The sequence below is a fragment of the Otolemur garnettii genome, unplaced genomic scaffold (assembly GCF_000181295.1).
Source record: "Otolemur garnettii isolate 467f Iridium unplaced genomic scaffold, OtoGar3 scaffold00194, whole genome shotgun sequence".
Classification (NCBI taxonomy): Eukaryota; Metazoa; Chordata; class Mammalia; order Primates; family Galagidae; genus Otolemur; species Otolemur garnettii.
The window spans coordinates 427,473-428,648 of NW_003852589.1; positions in this window are offsets into that span (position 1 = coordinate 427,473).

Consider the following 1,176-nt stretch of genomic DNA (forward strand, 5'->3'; position numbering starts at 1 on the left):
AAAACATTTCTCCTCATTTAACACTGTTATGTGACTTTATGGGCAGAGGAAAATTCTGAAGCCATTTATGGAATCTTTAATGAGAGGGCATTGGAGTGAGATTAAGATTATTTTTCATTATAACGCCTTGATAAGGTTGTTCCAGTATTTTGTATATATCCTCTTCCGTGACATTATCAAGATCGTCTCCTGCTGTGCTACACTGCATAATACTTCCCTTTCGCATGTCAAGTGTAAATGCACAGCTCATACCAAAAATAACATAAGTATGCTTTCCTAAGGATCTTTTTTGTAATGGAAACATACATATGTAAAATGTAGGCATGGATATAGTTGTTCATTTGGTCACAGCTGTTTTAATAAGTGGCTCTATCTAATATTCATAAAGATTTTGCACACATAATGCTTTTTTTCATTCTGAGCCGCAGACACCAAAAATCCCACAGGAAGTTGTCTTTGTAAGTGTTGTGGTTTTTTAGTTTCCTGTTCAGTTACATAGATGACTAGAAAGGAGATAAATCTGTGTAATCAAAAGAGACTCTTGGTTAAACACTATTGTAACTCTAAAGGAGAATCTTTAATTTACCTGTATCTTCCCATATTGATCTAGAGGAATTATGTTGACATGAATATATCCTGATAATTTTTTTGTTGTTCAGTGGATAAACTCTTAATTGTTAAAAGTGATTCTTTGAGATTAAGCGTTATGCTCTCCACTTGTTATAACACCCTTCTCCCCCAGAAAATAAACTATAGGAATAGAGTTTTTAATTCTTGGCAACAAAGTTTTACATTTATTTTACAAATGACAAAAACTTTCTTTTGGTTATTTGGAGAAGAGGAAATACACTTAAAAAATACTTTCTATAGTTTAATTTAGATATTAAAATTACCACTGAAAAATTTCAAAGGAATATTATTATTTATTGAAATTTTTTTTTTATTGTTGGGGCTTCATTGAGGGTACAAAGAACCAGGTTACACTGATTACATTTGTTAGGTAAATCCTTCTTATAATAGTGTCCCACCCCCATGATATGGGTTTTTTTTTGGAGACAGAGCCTCAAGCTGTCCCCCTGGGTAGAGTGCCCTGGCATCACAGCTCATAGCAACCTCCAACTCCTGGGCTCAAGCACGTCTCCTGCCTCAGCCTCCCAAGTAGCTGGGACCACAGGC